This window comes from Hordeum vulgare, chromosome 3H (assembly GCF_904849725.1).
Source record: "Hordeum vulgare subsp. vulgare chromosome 3H, MorexV3_pseudomolecules_assembly, whole genome shotgun sequence".
NCBI classification, from domain to species: Eukaryota; Viridiplantae; Streptophyta; class Magnoliopsida; order Poales; family Poaceae; genus Hordeum; species Hordeum vulgare.
The window spans coordinates 328,116,693-328,141,243 of record NC_058520.1 but is presented as its reverse complement, the minus strand read 5'-3'; positions in this window follow the sequence as shown (position 1 = coordinate 328,141,243).

The following is a 24,551-nucleotide window of genomic DNA, read 5'->3' as shown; positions in this document are numbered from 1 at the left end:
GTTTGAACATAGTAATTGAAGTGGAATTCAAATAGGAATCAAATTCCAACTCCAAACTATTTATTAAATTTACCCTATTCATCATTTTGCCTATTTGGTGTTGTTAGCTTTCTCAAACCAGCATGAAAATGCCATAATCAGATTCTTTGAATTTTTCTGATCCTTTTTCATATATAAATTATATTCATCCGAGTTATATTTTAATTTCTATGATTTTTACAAGTTTTAGCAATTTCCTGGATTTATCTTATAATAGAAAATCAATTACTGCGTCAGCACTGCGTCAGCATTGCGTCAGCAGTCAACTGGCCTGGTGAGAGTCAAACCTGATGTGTGGGGGCCACACGTCAGTGAGCTAGGGCTAATCCCGAGTTGACCCGCACTAAGTGGGGTTTGACCCACGCGTGGGGCCCTCTGTCAGTGTGTGTGGGGGGGGGTTAAATGGTCAGTAGGTTAGTGCTAATCATCATGCCATGTCAGCACGCCGGAGCTTCATCGGCGGCAACCAAACCGACGGCAGCTACGTGCTGGAATCGCATGAACGGCGACGGTTTGACACACAGAGAGCACCTGGAGATAGCCCATGCTGGGTCGCATCCATTCCGGCAGGTTTGGAGCGCGGGGATTGCCGGAGAAGCGGCAGCAGCGTCGGAGGCGGCGGTCGGTGCTCGGGCAGGACGGGGTCATCGCTAGGGGGCACGAGGGAAGGAACTAAGGGTTGGGGCAGCAACTACAAGCCCCCTGAACACGCCAGCGTGCTTGGCCGGGCGAGGAAGAGGCCCTGGCCATGGCGGCCATTGCCGGCGGCAGGGAGCTCGGGCTCCGCGACGGGAGGCGGCTAGAGGAGGGGAAACTCGAGGGAAAGAGAGGGAATGGGAAGATGGGCTCATGGCGGTGCTTCAAGCACCGACGGCAGGGTCAGGGGTGTACCGAAGGCGACGAATCGGTGACGGCTTGGATCCCTGAGAGAGAGAGGGCAAAGGGGAAAAGAGAGGGAGAGAGGATGAAGAAGATGAGGCCGAGGGGTCGGGGCCGGCTCAGCGGCGCGGAGATAAGGGAGAGGAGGGCGACGAGGCAGGCAAGCAGGGAGGAGGTGGGAGCAGGAGGTGGCGCGGCCAGCCCCGTGCTCATCTTCCCCTGTGCCTACTGGCACGAGGAGGAAGATGACACGGGAGCCCCTGGTGGGCTGGGCCTGCCAGATGAGCGACAGGTAAGTCTTCCCTCTGTTTTTTTTTCTTTTTCAGTTTTGATTTCTTTCTGGCATTTAGTTTTAGGTTTTAAAATAAATTGTTTGACCAAAAATAAAACCCTAAAATGTTATTATGTGACAGAGATAATAATATCCAATGCCACATAAAAGTTTCAACATTTTTGAAACTTTAAAATAGAAGGAATCAAAATAATTCCATTCCAATTAGCTATTTGGTCAACTCAAAAATCTTTCTCAAAATTTCTTGTGACCTAGAATTTTGGTTTGACAAATTTATTTTATGTCACTATTTTGCCAAGTATTTGGAACATTTTCTTGGTCCCTTTTAAGGTATTAATTTGTATTGCCTTGTTGTCAATTTTTTAAATCATTGGGGTTTTGATCACTTCCTAATTGTAGATCATCCCCATTGTATTAAGTTGATTTGAATGCATGCATGAAAGCTCACTGATGCAACTAACTACAAGCTATAATCTAGGGCTGCGACAACTCAGCCCCACTAAACAAGAATCTCGTCCCGAGATTCAAGCATAGTCGAGAAGAGGAAGAGGGGCACTAGACTATCAGAATCTTCACGATCCAATTGCCCTTCTTGAAGGTGTTGATTCATTGCATCAGGTTGATCTTGACATGTTTGTCTTTGAGATCTTCATCTAGCTCGACGACAAAAGAACAGGAAGGCTCTACAAGATTCTATCTCCTCAAGATCGAGGAACTCAAGATCAATTTTTAGAATGAGACGTGGAAACGTCCCTTGAGCTGAGACACTATACACATAACAGGGATGAGGAAATGGGACATATTACAGAGGTTCAATCGGTAGGCAACAAATCCATGCTTAAAACAGATGGTGGCGAGGTTTCAAAGTAGCGAGGATTAGATTGCCCTTCATACCATAACAGGGCACCTTAGAAGATGACTCATAGAGGTATTGCTTTAAGTGGCAAAAATAATTACTTTTGATCCAAAGATCATTGAAACTCTTCATACCAGAGCAAGGCAATTCACAAATGATTGTTTGAAGGAATTTGAAAGAATGGCATACTCAGTTGGAAAGAAACTAGAGTTATAGAACAACTCAGTGAACCGAAGGCACATTCCAATTACTACCGAGGATATAACCTAGTGTCTGAGCATTCTCTCAAGAACTTGAGCATTTCCATATTCATCAAGGTTTTACCAATATCTGTGCCAAGATCTTGGTGACACATCTTACTACTATGATGAACAGTGATGGAGGATGCAGATGCAAAGGAAGACAACACTTCCTCAGATTTCACCTTAGCTGTGCCAAGGGAACGAAATCTGGTTGATCGACCGAGAGACATTTAGCACTCCGATTCTAATGTTCTCCTTGATGTACTAGCATAACCTAATTATAGATCATGCTTTATATCTAGCACATCAAATATAGGTCGGTCTTCGGGCTCAAAGGGAATCCATGAGGAACAACTTATAAAATAATCCATACAAAACCTCACGGGGAGATGGCTAAGATTGTTGATACAAGATATTATAATATCAACTCTTCCGGCTAGGTGTGTTAGCCATTACATCACTTTACCGGGTTACATAGAGACCAATATTATAATTCTTGGGGAAAGTTCTAACCATTATAACTGCGTGAGATTCAGCTCCGGTTGGTGACACGATGCTTCAGACTCAGCATGTCCGAAAAGAAAGTTTGCAACACAAATCGACGGAATAACGTTGCAAGATTCTCAGGAAATGAACTACGAAAGCCAACTCCAAAACATGAGCTGGATTGCAAGACTCACGTGAACACACTGCCCAAGACAATGATGAACACATGAAAAGTCTTACAACAAACACTATCGCGTTCTAGTTTGGAACCATCATTGCGGATGACGAAGCCATGTGCAACTCCGTCTGGGCCCTTCGGGAATAAGACATAACTTCTTTTCCTTGAACAAATCAATCAGTGGCTTGGTGTGCTAGGAGATACATATGGAGTGAAGATGATCAGTCTATCAAACCATAGAAAACTTCGCACGTGCATGATTGACTTGGGATGATTCCGAAGAAAACAAATCAACTTTTCTCGAATTCACGACGGCAACTTGCATCAGATGCACATGAATTAGAGGAAGTCACTTCTTACACCTAACATATACCTCGTTGTCGGGACCCCGATCCTAAGCCATAGGAATCCAGCCTGTAACACATCGCATCTCTTTGCGGTCTCATGCACGGTTAACCCCACGGTTGCAACCTTACCTTAGCCGGGACCGTTTGCGCCTTTTGACTCGCGTATGCAATTGTGTTGCTAGCAATCCAATGACAAAGAACCCGGATCGACATGTCTAGTCATAAACCAAAGTGACAGTTCCGCACAGCGACAGGCATACATGACCCAGCAAGCAGGTGTCGGTCACCAGCGAATGTAGACGAGTCGTAGCAAGCTACAAGGACTCCATTACATCGCGTGACATTTCCCCAAAGGGGACAGACACAGCAGCTAAGAAGGACACACGCCGGTCAACCAATGTATCCGGAGCAGTAGCGAGCTACCATGGCTCGTTGGATCACAAAGGGGCATTTCCCTGTAAGGAATGCTAAAGTCTATGGCTAGGTAATCGAACCCCATACATATCAAGTACGACACACATACGCATGGCGTATCGATATGTATAGATACATCGATGGCATCACAACATAACCATAAACATACAAGCTTTATTTAAAAGGCTCGAAAGAGCCACACACATAATATTACACAGTAGGGGTCTCACGACCCATCATAACAGTCATTCAAGTTACATGCCAGCGGAAGTAATTAAACTGTCTAAGTACAGACAGATGAAACTAGAAGGCACGTTTCCTGACTATACTACAGACCCACCCTAGGGCCAGATCGTAGCTGGGATACCAGATACTCGTCGTCGTCGATGTCTAGGAAGAACCCTCCATTAGGGTCATTAACAACCTCTGCAACAATTATTAAGGAAACATGAGTACGAAGGTACTCAGCAAGACTTTAGGATAACTATCTACTCATGCAATGTATCAATAAGGAATTGTGGGGTTTCATGCGGAAAGCCATCATTTGACTCGTGGCTAGACAACTTGCATTTTAAAACAATTTTTGACAACTTGATTTCTCGCACACGAGTCCACTAACACCAAAACAATACTCCATCGTGGAATCATTCCATTTCCATACGGAAATGCCGTCCACGACACTCACGCCTATCTTGACAATTTTATGAGTAGCCATTGAAGTTATCTATGAACAACATATGTCTCCAAGTAGTCCATATCCGCGGACGCGACTATTCGAATAGATCATAACCCTGCAGGGGTGTACTTCTTCACACACACTCTCGCCACTTATCGCCATGTGCACGTCATGCACCTCGGCAACCTTCAAGCGGAAGCCCAGCGAGGGAGTCGGCCATGACCGTTAACCACACTAATACTTAGTCCAGGTCTATCGCCTATCTGAGGGTAACCCGCACGGAAGTCCGGCCGAGGTTTCCGCCACGGCCCCAAACGATGTGCGCAGGGTTCCCAAGCCCACCATCCGGGTGCCACTTGGTACACCGTGCCACTGCCTACCGCATCACAGCCCACCTCACAGGTCAGCGCTATGCACGGCCTCCAGCATGACTATAAACACCAGAAACTACTTGCAACTCCTGGACCGAGTACTAAGCGATTAATAAGTCGAGCGGGGTCATATTTCACGGCCCAACATGTGGTAGTATCTCATCTTGGATTACATACACGGAACTCAGGTCCTACGTACGGTTCCAATGAAACAACCCGCCATGTACTCCTACATAGCCTTTCACCGGTACCTTTACCAAATCAGGTTCAACACAACCTTTACTTACTGAACACATTCTCACAATTATGTTCATCTCCCAGATGACAGGCCATACACAACTCTAAGCATAGCATGCATAACAGGATAAGGCACATCATGGCTCAAGCAACTACCAGGTATGCTAGGTAGCAAGGTTCAGCTATTTACTGTGACAAGGACATGTTATGCAAAGGAAGTGGGTTCAACTAACGTGGCAAAAGCATTTGAAGCATTTCATCCTAATGCAATAAGTAAGTGCAGGAGCAAGAACATGGGATTTATCGGGATGATCAAAATGGTTGCTTGCCTTGTTGCTCAGAGGAGGGACAATATCCGTCAGTCAGATATTCGGTGGAATCCGGAGGAGCGGAGCCTACCGAAAGGAATGACAACAATCAATATCAATCATATGCAACAAGATGATGCATGAGCATGGTATGAGGATGCAAGGTCGTATGCTAATATAGCTAACATTTATTAGGTTTGAAGTTGATTTGAATCAGATTCAATATCACTTCAAACGGGGTATTCTCGAATACCATTTTAATTGATTCGACCTGATGCTCAGATCAACTTGTTTTTAGCATGCATGGAAATGATATGTTAAGTTGCTGGTTGTGATTGAACAATGTTTGATCATAGCATTTGAAGTGGTATTCAAATGATTTTCAAATTCCATCTCCATAGCATTTATAAAATTTAACTTATTCATTATTCTACAAGTTTGCTCCAGTAACATTTTCAAACATGTTTGAAAATGACATATTCAGATTCTTTGGATTTTTCTGATACTTTTTCATATATAAATTATTTTCATTGGAGTTACAGATTAATTTCTATGATTTTTAGAAGTTTTGGCATTTTCGTGGAATTCTTTTAAATCAGAAAACTCTTTATTGCATCATAACCACGTCAGCATTGCGTCAGCAGGTCAATTGACCTGGTCAGGTCAAACCTGACAGGTGGGGGCCACTGGTCAGCGTCCCAGGAGCTAATCCCGCGCTGACCAGCCCCTAAGTGGGTTTGACCCACTGTTAGGGCCCACTGTCAGTGGCTGCTTAGTGCTAATCCACCGGGATTAGGCCGGCCACGTCGTTCCCCGCCGGAGACTGACCGGCGGCGACCAGATCCACGGCGGATCTTCGCCGGAGACGCACCAAATCGCGCTGTGGTGCTCGGAATTGAGTGCCGAGAGCACTGGGATGATCCCCAGGCTCGGCCTCATCCTCTACGGGCATCAGGAGGGGCTATGTGTGGCCGGAGCATGCCGGCGACGAGCCGAGGCGGCTGTCGGAGCTCGGGTTCATGGGTCTCGGGGCTAGAGTGCCGGAGAGAGAGGGTAAACAAAGGGGAAATGCTCGCAAGCTCACGGTGGAGGCGAAGCTGGGCTGAGACTGCTCGGGGAGGGGCCGTAGCCGGCGATCCACCGTCGATTTGCCGGCGGCCGGAGGTTGAAGACGATGACACTGGGGGCGTTGCAGGGCTCAGGGAGGACGGTTTCGTCGACGTGCGTGTCGGGCTCCACGTTGCGGAGTGGATGGAACACTCGGGGGGGCTTCCCTGTGGCAATAGAGCTCGGGCTCCTCGAGCTCAAGCTTCTGTCAATGGCGGCAGGAGGAGAGGGAAGAAACCGAGAGGAGGGGGAGGAATGGATAGCGGGGATGGATAGGGACGCGCTCGGGGAGGTTATCCCCGCTGTCGCGCTGTCCTGGGGGGCACCGGAGGTCGCCACGGCGAAGCAGGAGGTGGAGGAGGCCGCCGTGGTCGATCTCTCCTCTGCCAGAAGGCAGAGGAAGAAGACGACCCTGCCCCTGGTGGGCTGGGCCTCGCAGGTAAGCGTAGAATAGGGTTTTTTCCATTTTCTGCTATTTATGTTTCTGTTTTAATTACTGACATTGATTTCTATTTATTTTGGCTTCAAAAAGCAAACTAAAGATAGTTTGAAAAATGTTGGGGTGTTAGTTGGAATATTTCCAATCACCCATAAAGCTTTCAACATTTTTGAAAACTTAAAGTTTTTGAATTCAAATTTTAAACTTGAAACCAGTAGCCTTTTGCATTTATTTAAAATGCTAAATGTGTTAAGAAAATGGTTTTCTTCATTGCTTATTTGCTTTCAAGAATTATCAGAAAAGTTGAACTTTTCTTGAGGCCATTTTGGGTTCATTGATTTGAACAAGTTTATAATTTCTTTGAATTTGAGAAGTGGCTAGGGTTTTTGAGTTTTTCTTCACCACTTGCTTTGTTCTTGTTGAAATTTTCTTGGATGCAATGCAAAGAAGATATGAGCACAATGCTAACTTGATTAGGGTTTCAGGGATGTGACACTCGTGCACGAGACACGAAGACAATGTCTACAAAGTTTCCAGCACTAGCTTGATGTCCAACATAGATCATGGAACAAATGAGAATGTTGTCGATGGGCTCAACAACAATTCATCAAGATACCCATATAAATGGATTTCCACAACTATGTGAGCAAGATAATAGCATTGGTCATATCAAAGAATATAATGGTGTATGCTCAGAGAAATCCATGAGTAAGACACCGCTACGAAAATCTTTGGTTCTAAGTTTGATTTGACAATAGCCCATGCTCAAATCAAAATTGAACAAGATAATATATGCAACAATTGATCACACGAATCAACCGATGAAAATATCATCTTTCTTCAGACTCACACAACAGGAAAAATATCCTTTTTAAATGAACTAAGTTTAGGCGAAGCTTTTATCTTCCAACTCTCCAAGTTGTTGTTTAGCTTAACCAACTAGCTCGGGGGTATCCAACACGGATTCTTGGAGAAGATGGCTTATAGAGAAACCAACTTGATCACGAGCTGTTATCATAACAGTCAGGAAACAACTTGGTAATACTTCCGAGAAGATATTCGGAAAATCACGAACCACCGATATATTATTAAGCTCGGGAACAATCTCGCTTTTCAGGACAAGATGATGTGATCAATAGAGCGAGGGATTGACAAAATCCAAACTCATTGATCGAAAAGTGCACCATGAAACATGGACTAGGTAGCACGGTCAATCTTAGGATGACGATTCAATCATCATCACCATAAGAGTGAATTTATTGTCCATTAACTACTAAACAATGGCATTGCTAGGAGTATTGTTTCACACATCATGGTTCACTTGTTGATATTCCGGTTACAACCAACACAAAAACCGAGGGATGAACAATGATAGCGAGAAGTATCACTACATCAAGAGTTCCTAAGAGATGGTGCAATTCTCATAACATTCTTGACAACAAGAGGGTAATACTCCAAGATAGAACAGAACAAAAGCTGGGTTAGCATTTCGATCTACGGAATACAACTACTTTGTCCCAATCCAAGAAACGGATGAGGTACTGGAGTTTACTTCTCCCAGTCAATTGGAAATAGCACAACTTGACAGACCACAGGAATAGAAGACATTGATAACAAGAATGCACAACTACTCTTGACTATCCTCTCATAGATGAAGGTCGGAATCCAACTAAAGAGGAGCAACTCAAAAGCACATGATTTTCTGAGTTGTAGATGCGTAGATTAGCATGTCGAACGAGTTCAATATAATTCTCCCAGATAACGCATGCAGAAAGGCGGAGTAGGCAGAATCACAATATGGAGTAGAGAACTCATCACGATCACTCCTGTTATGATCTTTAGTTCACGGAGAACTTCTGCCAAAGATGATTCATGGTGTTGGAAGAATGATATACCATGAACCTTGCGAGCTACAACAAGGTTACTAATCATTCTAAAGGAACTAGAACACTATCAACAGAGATGAGCAGAATGATCCTTGGATTCAAAGACCCAGAAATAGAATACCTACAAACTAATTAACATCACGAGATGTTTTTCGAAAATGATGGTCAGAACTATCACACTGGAAACATAAAGCACATCTAGACTATTGGGTGGTTTTCGAGGTGACATGGTTTCCTAATACATCAACAATAGGTCGAGGTAATAGAATACCTCATCACGATGATTAGTGTGCTTGGTCTGGCCAAAAGACATTAACTCGAGATGAGAGGATTTGCAATTGCACCAGATTATTTAGAAACGTTGGAAAACTCGGACAGCATAACGGCTGTACGGGCATGAAATATGAGGTAACCTACAAGAAAACTAAAAAAATAACAGTTGAATTCTTATGGAGACACTGATCCAGGAAGACAATAACTTTTCTATAAGTCTATAGCATAATAACTCATCATCCTAATGAATAGATGAAAAAGCCTAGTTCTTAAACCCCGTAGAGTAAAGAAGAGGATGACTCGGAATAAGAATGACACAAGGAAAGGAGTAAAAAGAGCCTTACGTTCCCTTCCACAAACAATTCCCTTAAATAACTAAAGAGTTGCTAGACTCAACATCGACCAGTTTGGCTTGGTTATCCTACAGGCAGTCAAGCTCTGATACCAAAGCTGTCGGGACCGCGATCCTGAGTCATAAGAACCTAGCCTGTAACACATCACATCACTTTGTGGCCTCACGCACGGTAAACTCCACGGCTGCCACCTTACCTTGGCCGGGACCGTTTGCGTCTTTTGGCTCACGTATATAAATATGTTGCTGCTAGCGTCTGGGATTCCCAAGCTATTCCAGTCAACATCGAACACATCGCGTAGAACCTTTTAATGAGTCTAAGTCTTCTCTGCAAAAACATAAATAAAGCAACTGTGAGTACAAGGGTACTCAGCAAGTCTTACATCAGAACTATCTACATATGCATCATGTTTCAATGAAAGGATTGTGGGGTTTGATTGCAGCAAGCCAGCTTTGACACTTGGCGAACTTGTACTACGACTACTAGTTCTTTCTTTGAGGTGGGATAGCGCACACGAGTCCACATATTCACCAATGCAATACACCACTATGGATCCACTCTCGTCTCCCTACGAGAAAGCCTTCCATAGCACTCACACTTATCTTGCATGTTTTAGAGTATCCATTTAATTAAGTTGTCTATGTACCACGTAATGTTTCCAAGTAGTCCATATCCGATGAGGCGGCTATTCGAACAGATTAAATCACCCTGCAGGGGTATACTTCTTCACACACGCTCCCACCACTTATCACCATGTGCACGTCATGCATCTCGGCAACCTTCAAGCGGAAGCACTGGCATGGGTGTCGGCCACGATCGTTAACCACACAAGACCCTAGTCCAAGTTTATCGCCTATTTGAGACTGAACCCGCAAGGAAGTCCGATCGAGGTTTCCTCTATGGCCCCAAACGATGTGCGCAGGGTTCCCCAGCCCACCATCCGGGTGCCACTTGGTACACCGTGCCACTGTGTATCTACCGTAGAGAAGCCTACCCCGTCGGGCAGAGCTAAACACGGCCGCCAACACTTTTCCTACAAACACCAAAAACTAGTTGCAACTCCTGGACAGAGATCTAGGCGATTAATAAGCCAAGAGGGTCAATTAAGTATCCCAATGTGTGGTAGTATCTTGTCTTGGAAACATACCCAGAACTCAGTTCTTAAGGACGGTCCCAATGAGACAACCCACCATGTACTCCTACATGGCCTCTCATCGCTACCTTTACCAAATTCGATTCACACCTTTACTCTCACACTATAGGACATGAACACAACCATTTCGATACATCATCCAGACGGATCAGACCCGACACAACTCTAGGCATAGCAGGCATTGTAATCAAGCATGGATGAGTAAGCACAACAAAGGCTCAAACAGTTGCTACTCATGCTAAGTGGTTTCAACTATTTACTGTGGCAAAATCAGGTCATGCAGAGGAATGGTTCAACTACCGAGAATAAGTAACAGTTGAATCGATGTTGTCCTAATGCAGTAAAAGAGAGCAGGAGTGAGAGAATGGGATTGTATCGGGATGTTCAAGGGGGTTTTGCTTTCTTGAAACGTCTCAAGATAGCATTGAGTCTTCATCAATGTCAACGATCACATCGTCGGAAACATCGTCTACCGAGAGGGAACAACACCGGCAAACAAGAAAGAACAAAATTTACTTCACGGAAATGCAACACTATGATGCATGCTCAAGACATGAAATGAAAGGTGGCAGGGCTAATGTGGCTATCATTTCTTAAGTTGAAGTTGGTTTGAATTAGAATTCAAACATCACTTCAAGCCGGGTATTTTTCCAAGTACCCTTATAATTAATTCGACCTTATGCTTGGGTAAAACTTGTTTTTAACATCCATGAGGATGGCAATTTGAGGTACTGGTTTTGCTAGCTCAATGTTTGAACATAGTAAATGAAGTGGAATTCAAATAGGAATCAAATTCCAACTCCAAACTATTTATTAAATTTACCCTATTCATCATTTTGCCTATTTGGTGTTTTTAACTTTCTCAAACCAGCATGAAAATGCCATAATCAGATTATTTGGATTTTCCTGATCCTTTTTCATATATAAATTATTTTCATCCGAGTTATATTTTAATTTCTATGATTTTTACAAGTTTTAGCAATTTCCTGGATTTATCTTATAATAGAAAATCAATTACTGTGTCATCATTGCGTCAGCAGTCAACTGGCCTCGTGAGAGTCAAACCTAACGTGTGGGAGCCACACGTCAGTGAGCCAGGGCTAATCCCAAGTTGACCCGCACTAAGTGGGGTTGGACCCACGCGTGGGGCCCTCTGTCAGTGTGTAGAGGGGTTAATTAGTCAGTAGGTTAGTGCTAATCATTAGGCCATGTCAGCATGCCGGAGCTTCGTCGGCGGCAACCAAACCGACGGCGGCTATGTGCCGGAATCGCATGAACGGCCATGGTTTGACGCACCGAGAGCACCTGGAGATAGCCCATGCTGGGTCGCATCCATTCCGGCAGGTTTGGAGCGTGGGGATTGCCGGAGACGGCGGCAGCAGCGTCGAAGGCGGCGGTCGGTGCTCGGGCAGGACGAGGTCGTTGCTAGGGGCACGAGGGAAGGAACTAAGGGTTGGGGCAGCAACTACAGGGCCCCCCGAACACGCCAGCGTGCTCGGCCGGGCGAGGAAGAGGCCCTGGCCGCGGCGGATGAGCGACAGGTAAGTCTTCCCTCTGTTTTTTTTCTTTTTCTGTTTTGATTTCTTTCTGGAATTTAGTTTTAGGTTTTAAAATAAATTGTTTGACCAAAAATAAAACACTAAAATGTTATTATGTGACAGAGATAATAATATCCAATGCCACATAAAAGTTTCAACATTTTTGAAACTGTAAAATAGAAGGAATCAAAATAATTCCATTCAAATTAGCTATTTGGTCAACTAAAAAATCTTTTTCAAAATTTCCTGTGACCTAGAATTTTGGTTTGACAAATTTATTTTATGTCACTATTTTGCCAAGTATTTGGAACATTTTCTTGGTCCCTTTTAAGGTATTAATTTTTATTGCCTTGTTGTCAATTTTTGAAATCATTGGGGTTTTGATCACTTCCTAATTGTAGATCAACCCCATTGTATTAAGTTGATTTGAATGCATGCATGAATGCTCACTGATGCAACTAACTACAAGCTATAATCTAGGGTTGTGACAAGGTTGCAAAAAGAAAGGAAGAAGATAGTCTCATATCAACTAGGCATATCAACGGGCTATGGAGATGTCCATCAATAGATATCAATGTGAGTGAGTAAGGATTGCCATGCAACAAATGCACTAGAGCTATAAGTGTATGAAATTTCAAAAAGAAAACTAAGTGGTTGTGCAAATGATGTAATCCCACTAGTTATATGAAAGTGACAAAGTAGGAGACTCTCTATCAAGAACATGGTGCTATTTTGGAGCACAAGTGTGGAAAAAGATAGTAGCATTGTACCTTCTCTATTTCTCTCATTTTTTCTCTTTTTCTCTTTTTTTATTTTTTAATGGGATTCTTTGGCCTCTTTTATTTTTTTCATGGGCTTTGATGGCCTCTTTTATTTTTTGTAAAGTTTGGAGACTCACTTGTGAGAGAATGATAGCTTCCATCATCCTTTTCTCACACGGGACAATGCTCTAATAATGCAAATCATCGCACTTTTATTTACTTACAACTCAGAGAGTACAACTCGATATATAGAACAAATTATGACTCTATAAGCAATATGAAAGTGATGGTGTGTGTCATAAAAACTAGACGGTGGTGTTGCATGGCAATATATCTCGGAATGGCTATGAAAATGCCATAATAGGTAGGTATGGTGGTTGTTTTGATGAAAACGTATGGTGGATGTTTTGAGGAAGGTGGTTTTAATGTACCGGCGAAAGTTGCCCGGTACTAGAGAGGCTAGCAAAGGTGGAAGGGTGAGAGTGCGTATAATCCATGAACTCAACATTAGTCATAAAGAACTCACATTCTTATTGCAAAAGCCTATTAGTTATCGAAGCAAAGTATTAGAGCATGCTCCTAGGGGAAGGGTTGGTAGGAGTTAACCATGGCATGATCCCGACCTCCACACAAAGATTGACAATCATTAAACAAATCATGCTCTGACTTCATCACGTAACAGTTCACCATACGTGCATCTACGGGAATCACAAGCTTCAACACAGGTATTTCTTATAATTCACAATTACTTACTAGCATGCTCTCATATTACCATCTTCACATCTCAAAACTATATGCAAGGAATCAAACTTCTCACTATATTCAATGCACTTAATATGAAAGTTTTTATTATATTCCTCTTGGATGCCTATTATATTAGGACTAAATTCATAACCTAAACCAATTACCATGTTGTTTAAAGAAATCTCAAAATAATATAAGTGAAGTACGAGAATTTAATAATTTGTATAAAACAAAACACCGTCGTTCTCTAAAAGATATAAGCGAAGTACTAGAGCAACATGCCTAGCTCGAAAGATATAAGTGAAGCACAAAAAGTATTCTAATAAATTCACGAATCAGCGTGTCTCTCTATCTCAAAAGGTGTGTGCAGAAAGGATGATTCTGGCAAACTAAATAGTAAAGACTCATATCATACAAGACGCTCCAAGCAAAACACATATCATGTCATGAATAAAAATATAGCCTCAAGTAAATTTACCGATGGATTGAAGACGAAAAAGGAGATGCCTTCCGGGGCATCCCCAAGCTTAGGCTCTTTGGTATCCTTGAATATGGCTTGGGGTGCCTTGGGCATCCCCAAGCTTAGGCTCTTGCCGCTCCTTATTCCGTAGTCCATCAAATCTTTAACCAAAACTTCAAAAACTTCACAACACAAAACTCAACAGAAAACTCATGAGATACGTTAGTATAATAAAAATAAATTACCACTTTTGTACTTTTGTGAACTCATTCTTTATTCCAACTTCTCCATGGTTCATACCCCCCTATACAACTCATAGATTCATCAAAACAAGCAAACAACACAAAGAAAACATAATCTGTCAAAAACAGAACAGTCTGTAGCAATCTGTTTACTTCGAATACTGTTGTAAATCCAAAATTTCTGCAAAATTAGGACGGTTTGTGAAATTTGTAAACCAATCTTGTGTAAAAAATTCAGATCAAAAGAACTTTCCAGTTAATTTATAAAATTCCTGTACTAAGAGCAAATGTTTCTGTTTTTCAGTAGAATCAACTTGCAAACACCGTGGACCATCCCAAAGGTCTTACTTGGCTCAAGAACTAATTAAAACAAGAAAAAACAATTATTACAGAAGTAATAATATGTGCAGCACACAAAAACAGAAACAAAAGCAGAAGCAGAACAAATAAAATTGGGTTGCCTCCCAACAAGCGCTATTGTTTAACGCCCCTAGGTATTATCATCTTTGGTATGCAATTCCTCGCGCACTTGTGAACCCTAGGAAATCCTATGGTTTTAGCAATTATCATACCCCTAGGTGATAAATCCATAATTTCACTAGTGGTAATAAGTTTCTTAATAAAGCAAGGGTGAACGCTTATCATCTTAAGATCTTCATCACCTTTTCTAGACGATTCACCCTTATTTATAGGAACATAAATAAACTTGGCAGTTTTAGGAGGAGGAGTGGTTTGAATAGAGGCAAAGGTGGAACCCAAGTTGGTAATAATGTCCTCAAGCTTTCAAATTCTAGAAGAATCTTGATCCAATTTTTCGTTAACTATGGGTTCCTTTTCCCTTAGGTTTTTAAGAGTAACTCCTACCTTAGATACAAATTGAGTAATATGATTATGAATATTTTTGTCCAAGTTTTCAATGAGCTCAGCAGTAGAAACTTTATTTTCAATAGCATCAAGCCTACGCATCACATGTTCCAAAGTTAAGATTGTTGCATTAACCATGAGTGGGGGTGAACCTACCAGATTGGTCATATCATTATAAGAATCAAAGGTATGGCTACCCGAAAAATCCCTCCCATAATGGTATCTAAAACAAATCTATTCCAAGGAGAGACACCCACATAAAAATTGTGAAGGAGAACTGTAGTAGATTGCCTACGAATAGATCTATTTTGAGCATTGCAAATTCTATACCAAGCATCTTTTAAGTTTTCTCCCTCCATTTGCATAAAATTAAGAGCTTCATTACCGTGAATACTAGCGATAGTAGCAAGGCCATCCATGAGTTTGAGCGATCTAACACCTAAACAAAAAGAAAATGAAAAGACGAACGGAAAGAGGCCGAATAAAAAGGCAAATATTTTTATATTTTATGAAAATCGTATTAGAAGTGGGGGAGAGGAAAACGAGAGGCAAATGGTAAGTAAAGTAAATGCAAGAGATGAGTTTGTGATGGGTACTTGGTAAGCATGATCTTGCTATGTATCCTCCCCGGCAACGGCGCCAGAAATCCTTCTTGCTACCTCTTGAGCTTGCATTGGTTTTCCCTTGAAGAGGAAAGGGTGATGCAGCAAAGTAGATAGGTATTTCCCTCAGTTTGTTGAGAACCAAGGTATAAATCCAGTAGGAGGAACAAGCAAGGCTCCAATAGTAGTACCTGCACAAATATCAAATACTTGAACCCAACGCTATAAATGGGTTGTCAATCCCTTCAGTGTTATTTGCAAGGATGAGATCAGATAGAGATAGATATAAATATTGATAGATTTAAAAATTGGCGACAATGGAGTGTCGATGCAATGCGGATGATGCAAATGATGCGATGATGAATGCAACAACCAAATAAATCACACGGCAACAATGGTATAAAAGGGAAATCTTCTGGAGCGTCAGTTCTGGGCTGTTACAACTCTCCTACACTAACAAGAGATCTCGCCCTGAGATCTAAGAATGAAAAGGGGAAGAGGAAGAGAAAGAGGAATAGGTAAAACTTAGTTGCTTCTTGACAAACGAGTGAAACCAACGATCCTTGAAGGTTGCAAAGAGATGAACAATGACATGACGAACAAAGAAGATTTCAAACGAAATTTTGGCATCACTTCTGTAGGAAAGAGGGCAATTTTTTACAAGATGGAAAGAACTTGCAAAATAACACAACACTCCTGTTAAATGGGCAAGCAAGGGAATAACATGATCTTGATAAGACGAAATGATTGATTCAAAGAGAGCAACATCACCACACCTCTAGAATAAAGAATAGCAACTAGATCATTGGAAAGAAAAGAACGGATAAGAAAATGACAATTCCCATCATAAATGAACTTGAAAAGAATCCTTACAAAGGAGGATTGAACTGAGTTGTTGTTAAACCAACAATGAAAAGAACAAGCTTGTTGTGGGCTTACGGAAAACATCCCAAAATTATGAGGTGACAACCAGCCACTAAAAGAAATAAAGATTACTTGGGAGCAACAAGATATGCAAAACTTCTTACACCAAGAGGATACATTGAGAACTTGGGTCAATGATAATCACCATACTAGCAACAATCCTTAGGAAAAGCTTTAGGTGAAACCCAATCCAAGATAAATCAATGAAGAAATTACGGGTCGAAAATATCTCATGATCAAGAAATTGGTGGGTTTAAATATCACATTTTTGAAACAAATTCCCTTCGAGACTGCTCTTCTAACAAGAATCGTATAAAACCACCTCAAAGGGAAAATGGAGGAAGAATTGCACTTTGAAATGCAAGAGAAAGAACAATTGAGGTACTCCAACAAGACTCTTGAAGAAACCATTGAGAATTAATTACAACCATGGGGAACCACCATGAAGAATCTCCGGGAAGGACTCCGGAATGAAAAAATGATAGAAAAGAATTGAAGGTTGGAAAGAATAAGATTATGACCTGGAAAGATTTAGATGGAACTTCGCGAAGAGATACTTGAGAAAACTTGGACCTCCGAAAAGAAAAGATGAAGCACTTGGGATAAACAAGTATATAGGTGCATTAAATTAACTAGCAATAATATGGTGATATAACAAGGAACCCATGTTTTCACATGGAAGCAACTACACCTGCAACTAGCAACACTATAAGAAGGCTGAGCAAGCGGTAACATGGCCAAACCATGGTTTGCTGAGTTGTGAAAAGGTTAGAAGCTTTTCATGGCAAAGTTGGGAGGCTGACATTTAAGTGGTAGGCAGCGAGACATAGCGAAGAAACGATACAACTAGCATGTGAATGATCGTAATGGTATCTAGGGAAATGGTCATCTTGCATGTGATCTCGCTTGGAAGAAGAACGAATCCGTGAAGCAGACGAACCATGTAGTCGAACGAATCCTCACACTCCGAGGCGGTTCAGAACTCTATCGAGAAGAAACATTCTGGAAACAGCAATCAACACATGATAACACCACACATATTCATGACAAGATGCACAATCAAATATGATGCATGTCCATTTCAATGATGCAAGGCATGCCAAAGCACAACAATTAATACTACACATTAAATGAAGCTCAATATGCAACTCATTGCATATTGACCAAACTCCATATTTGAATTACTTAGTTCACTCCCGTTTAGGTACACAACAATGGTAAATTTTGTTAAACATGGCAATAGGTGAAGCATAAATAAACTACCTACCTGGGCATTTTAAATGGGGTTGGAAACGACTTACAGCATTTCCAAAATGACCTCATATGTTAATTTCGAAATTTTCTCGATCTATGCTAAACACATTTTATATTTATTAAACAGAAAAATAAAGTGGATTCTACACGTCATTCTAGTCGATTTACATATATAGATCATTTAAAACGGAGCTACGGTCTAAAAGATATGATCATCACAAGATGATATGCCATGAATGCAAAATGCATGTAAATGAGAACCACAAGCATGTTAATCGTGGATACACAAGATATTATGGCACTCACTACGAGAAATTCTAGCAAGCTTAAATGAGGCCGGAACAACAAACAATAATTCCAGAAAATTCCCATATGTAATTTTGAATTTCCTACACATGTGCCTAAAACATAGTTTTAGAGTTGTTAAACAGAAATATAAAGGCTACCATGTTTTCCTAGACATTTTTCTAGCCAAGTTACATATGTGGAACATTTTAATCGGAGATACGGTTAATTAATTATGAAATAAATCATTTAACATGGCATCTATACAAAATTAATTAAACAGCAAGGTTAAACATTTTAAACATGGTTGAAAGTTGGAAATTAATAATCTACACGAAATTCTGTACATTTTACATGTTGAAAATATTTTCAACCGAAGCACGGTTATTGAATTATGACCATGCAAAGAAAATATGGATATTTTGAAATTTGCAATGCACTCATAATTGCTAAATTCGTTTGAGGAAAGAAACATGGGCTGAATCTGACTACGAGCCGAAACAGGAGAGCGCATGACCATAAAATGCGCACTTTGGCGCTGGATAGGACGGGGTAGCTCGGCACTCACCATGGGCCTAATTTGGCCTTGCTCGGTGATGCGGAGGGAGGTGGGAGGCGGCGGATGGCGTGGTTTTTGAGGCAGAGGGGCTAGGGCTCCAAAAGTGGGGGGTAGGGCATCTATTTATAGCAGGGAGGGCTAGGTTTAGGGTTTTTAGTCCGTTTTCACACCGTTGGATCATGATCCGACGGCTCCGATCGAAGGGTGGTTTTGTTGGGCTGCACTGGGCTGTGTAGAGGGGAGTTGGGCTGAGAAGAGAGGGAAGAATGTGGCCTGTGACACAAGTTTTAAAAACCAAAAAATGTCCGATAAATAAACCGATGACGGTGCCGCTACGATCGACCGTTCGGGTATCAAACGACCTCTGTTTGCGACGAAATTTGGCAACCGGCCTTCCTATATTAAAATAAGACTGCACGTTGAGGTTCAACCCAATCCAAGAAAGTTTTATACACACCTTTAAAAACAAATACTTAACGATGTCGCGGGCGCATGCGTGTGTGGTTGGTCTCGACACGATCAACGACAAAAACGGAGAGAACCGACAACTAATAACGAATGCAAGTTTTGAAAAAATGATGACAATGGAGTGCCAATGCTATGCAAATGATGCGCGTGATGCGATGATGAATGCGACAACCAAATAAATCAGACGACGACAGCGAAAAGAAAGGGGAATCTTCTGGATCTCAACCCAATATCTAAAAATGAAAGGGGGAGAGGAATAGGAAAGGAAGAGGTAAGACTTAGTTGCTTCTTAGACAACCAAGTGGAACCAATGACTCTTGAAAGTTGCAAAGTGATTAAGATGACATGAGGAACAAGAAAGAATTGAAAGGAAATTTTGGCAGCACTTCGATAGGAAATAGAGGCAAAACTTCGTGAGATGGAAAGGATTTGAATAGGTGAGACAACACTCTAGTTAAATGAATAAGCAAGGAAAGAACATGATCTTAACAAAACTAGATGGAATGATTGATTCAAATAGAGAAACATCACAACATCTCCAGAACAAGAATAGAAACTATATCTTTGGAGAGAAGAGAACGGAGAAGAAAATGACAATTCCTACCACAATTGAATTTGAGAAACATCCTTACAAGAAGAATTGGACAGAGTTATTGGAAAACCAACAATGAAAAGGAGAAGCTTGTAGTGGACTTATGAAAACCATCTCAAAATTATGAGGTGACAACCATCCACTAACGGAAACAGAGATTGCTTGGGAGAAATAATAGAGGCAAACTTCTTTCACAAGAGTATATATTGAGAACTTGGACCAATGGTAATCAACATAGTTGCAACAATCCTTAGGAAAATCTTTAGGTGAACCCCAATCCAAGATAGCATCAATGAAGAAATCATGGGTTGAAAATATCTCATGATTGAAGAATTGGTGGGCTTAACTATCTCATTCTTGAAACAAATTCTCTTTCAAGACTCCTTGTGAGTCAAGAATTCCATAACACCACCTCAAAGGAAAATGGAGGAAGAATTGCACTTCGAAATGCAAGATAAAGAACACTTGAGGTTCTCCAACAAGAATCTTGAATAACCCATTGAGAAAGAATTACAACCTTGAAGAAATACCATGAAAAAACTTTGACAGAACTTCAAAATGAAAGGATGATAGAAAGAGTTGAAGGTCGAAAAAGAATAAGATTAAGGCCATGCAAATACTTAGATGAACCTTCATGAAGAGATACTTGAGAGAATTTAAAACTCCAAAAAAAAGATGAACAACTTAGAATCAAAATTTGGTATCATGAGCCATTGTGGAAGAAGGATTGAAATCTCCTCAAGGAAATAAGAATAAGAATTATGTTATGTGTATCCTTCATCAAGTTAAATTGATGACAAAAAATGGATTTCGCATAGCACTTATTTTTCTTGAAAATAATTGAAGATAGAGATAGGGCACAAACTTGAAGAAATCTTGAGCGAGAACACCAGTAAGTATTTGGAATTAAAGAGGATAATACAATCAACTGGGATACATGAGTACAAAGATAGCATGATTTGAATATAGAATGCTTGAAGAAGCCACTGGTAAGAATTTCAAACGAATGGGAATACCATGAATGAATCAAGATACAAGAGAACGAAGAGATCATGATCCACCCGAAGAATTTATAATAGATGGGGATATTAGAAATGAATGGAATACATGAGAACGAAGAGATCTTGAGCCGCCTAATAGAGAACTTGAATGAGGCACAGAAATAATTGAGAGACGAACGAAGAGACAATAATTGAGAAGAATTTGAGAACGAAAGCTGAAAATTGAGAACGAAGAAATCTTCTGAAATGATGGCCTTCGGAGGATCAAGAAAGAAAACAACTCTGAAATGCAATGGATAGATACATAAGGGGTTTCTCATGATCGAAAACAATGTGAGAGAAAGCAAGAAGCTAAGATGACAAATATTCAAAAGAATGGACAAAGATTTAAGAGAACCACTTCTTTGATCTTCAACCGAGAGAATGATGGCAAGAAGCACCAACAAGAATTGCGGAGACACTCCGAAATGATGAAGAAAGAAAGGTTGAGCCAAAAGAACTGAATTCGAACATGATCTTGGAGAAGGAATATGACTGATGGAATCCATACTTACATCACACTTGAAAAGAACTAGAGATCTTGAGAAAAGATTATGAGAGGTAGGTAAGATCCTGGAAAAACCTGTGGGTTATGGGCCCACTTAAAGAAACACTGTTGAATTGATTGCTTAGATGAGAGAGATTACACCGGTAAAAATGAAAACTTGATGAGGTTGAGCACCCCGGAATAATTAAATGATTGATGAAAACACGAATCTTCTGAAATATATTCTACACCCCGGATAGAATATGGAGATATGAATAAACAAGAGAGGCTTGAATAAGAATTTCTAACATGGAAAAGCATTTAAAGAATGAAAAGGATATGATGAACATCTACCACTTGAATTGAATCCACCGGAGAGAAAACAAGAATGAAGAATGATGAACTTAGAACATGAGCATCTTCACACTGAATCACCGGATACGATATGGAAGAAAAGAAAGAGGAAGCAATAATGAAAGAAAGGTACTTGGATGATAATTAAATCATGGAAGAAAGGAAAGGGAGGGTGGGGAAAAACAAGGACAACTTGGGCCAGATGAGACAAACTCTGTAAGAAATGAGAGATTGATCTTGCAAATATTGAAAAGGATAGAATTAACTTGAAGAGAAGCACGTCGGATGGAAAGAATTGACATGACAACTGTGGTTTGAAAATAATTGATAAGACAACTTGATAGAGCAAAAGAATTAATTTCATATATGAGAACACCACATAGAAAAGATATGAAATCACCACTTGACATCGAAGCAACTCGAATTACCACACTCCAAGAAAACAAAGGATGAGGCTTACTAAACAAGCCAGGAACAAATACTTAACAAATATTTTGTTCGATATTTTTTTGGTAAGGTTCGCACGAGCTCTATCTTATAATAGCCATCATGTACAAGGAAGTGCAGATGACAAATGAAGCGTCCCCGAGTCTTAGCAAGGTACAAGGACTCCTTAAGACACAACGAGAACCGTTGTAAGAAAACCGTGAACAAATGAATCCACTAGATGTTGAACCCCAACCTCACAGCATGCATCTGTTGGAAGATAATCCTAGGTAACTACTTGAATTACCACCTAAGAACTCCCGAAATTGTATGGTTATCCAATCTGGTCCAACGGATACAAGGAGTAAAATCCATCAATCAACTCCTAACAATAACACTACCCATTCAGTGTATCACATCCGTCAACACATAACCAGTGATATCGGAAACTCATCTACCTCAGACCCTCGTAATCCCAACGATACCATTTATGGGAGTACATCCGGACGCTCTCCACCAGTATTGGGGACGCCAGACACCTCTCGCCACTACTAGTATTGAAGTAATTTCGAACATCCTCCATCCTGAGATACTAAGGGAATTGAACGATAGTGAGTGTGACAAGAATCCCCTGGAGCTCAAATCCCCGATAACATGAGGCATCAAGAACAAAACCCCGGTCAAAACGACATCGTAGAGGTTCCAAAATACCCGTGTGATCCTAAAAATATTGAGTGAGAATAGGAGTAGAATTACAATCCCTAAGTCGTGAATCTCACAAGAGCATAGAAGAGGAGTAAAAAGAAACCTACTCTCTGATATATAACTAGACTCAAAGTAGTTTTTCACTAGACTCGACTCGGCCAAGTTCGAGCAATCAAGGGGACTCATAGGTCGGTACTACTCTGATACCAACTTGTAACGCCCAAGATGCGATCCTATCCTTGTTTTGGCATGAGGGCCTCAACAGGGATAGAAGCGCATCTCGTCGTTTTGCAAGAATGGATATCGTTACAAGTACATGTACAGAAGAGCTGAGTATATGGAATTGGCTTACACTCGCCACAAGCTACAGCATGAACATCTCAATACAAGAATACATTCAATCATCATGTAGAAGATCAGGGTCCGACTATGGACAAAAGCAAATGATAAAAGAACGATGTCCATCCTTGCTATCCCAGGCTGTTGGCCTAGAACCCACCCTAGATCCACGAAGAAGAAGAAGATGAAGAAACTCCAAATAGAACAATCATCGCGCTCACGTCAAGTATCACTTTACATGTACGTGCAACTGTTGTTGTAGTAATCTGTGAGCCATAGGGACTCAGAAATCTCATTTCCAAAGGTATTAAGACTAGCAGAACTTAATGGGTGAGGTATGGTTAAGTGGTGAGGCTGTAGCAACCGACTAAGCATTTATTTGAGTGGCTAACTTACGAGTACAAGAATAAAAGGGGGATGTCGGCGTTCTGGGAATGGGGGTACCCAGACCTGCCTGCCTACGGCCCAGGACGGGCCCACTTCGTCAACACAAGATTGGCAAGGAACAGCACCACCCTGAACAAGGCCCTCGCGAGGGGCCAAGCCTCGCGAGGAATAGCGGCATCAAGACCCACAGGGGCCCTCCTTAGGACACCTCCAGACAGGTGGATATTTCAAGGCAAGATCGGGCCTCACGACTCAAGGATGACGCCATGGAAGGGCAGGCGATCAGAAGATGGCAGGACAGGACAGTTCCCCCTTTAATGCAAAGAAGGTGGGAGCGCATCAGGACTCCAAAGGCATCTCCTAAAGGTTTCCCTTCCGGTGCAACAAGACCATGGTCGCGTGCCGGCAGGACGGACGTCATCCCTGTGCTCACCTCTACGGCGCTGGCAGCGGCTTTGCAGGCGAAGACCACTTTTGACAGGGGAAGCAGTTGGAATTACGCCCTGGAGGCAATGATAAATAAGTTATTATTATAATTCCTGTACCAAGATAGTCGTTTATTATCCATTCTATAATTGTATTGAATGAAGTCTTAGATACATGTGTGGATACATAGACAAAACATTGTCCCTAGCAAGCCTCTACTTGGCTAGCCAGTTGATCAAGGATAGTCAATGTCTTCTGACTATGTACAAGGTGTTGTTGCTTGATAACTCGATCACATCATTGAGTGAATCATGTGATGGACTAGACCCAAACTAATGAACGTAGCATGTTGATCGTGTCATTTTGTTGCTACTGTTTTCTGCATATCAAGTATTTATTCCTATGACCATGAGATCATATAACTCACTGGCACCGGAGGAATGCCTTGTGTGTATCAAATGTCAAAACGTAACTGGGTGACTATAAAGATGCTCTACGGGTATCTCTGAAGGTGTCCGTTGAGTTAGTATGTATCAAGACTGGGATTTCTCACTTCGT